The sequence below is a fragment of the Octopus bimaculoides genome, chromosome 4 (assembly GCF_001194135.2).
Source record: "Octopus bimaculoides isolate UCB-OBI-ISO-001 chromosome 4, ASM119413v2, whole genome shotgun sequence".
NCBI lineage: Eukaryota > Metazoa > Mollusca > Cephalopoda > Octopoda > Octopodidae > Octopus > Octopus bimaculoides.
In genome coordinates this window covers 61,003,244-61,003,609 of record NC_068984.1, presented here as the reverse complement: position 1 = coordinate 61,003,609, position 366 = coordinate 61,003,244, and positions in this window count along the sequence as shown.

Below are 366 nucleotides of genomic sequence, written 5' to 3'. Positions count from 1 at the left end.
TATATATATATATATATATATATCCTATAAATAATAATGTTACTTTATGAGCTTAAAGCTAATAAGCAATCACCGTATATTGACCAAAACAAATATTGGAGCTTATAAGCCCTCGACGGGAATACGTGAGTGAGTACGTTGGTGTAAATGGTAGCACACTTATCGCGATAATATATTGTTGTGGGTTCGAGTGCTACGCGTATGGAAAACCCATATTTTTCCGTCGATGTCTTACATGCCCCAATATTAGACTATTTTCTTTAGTCAATACACGGTGATCGCTTATGAGCTTTCAGCTCATAAAATATTATTATCATTTACAGAATTTTCAAATCATCGCATATCTCTATACACACAGACACACAC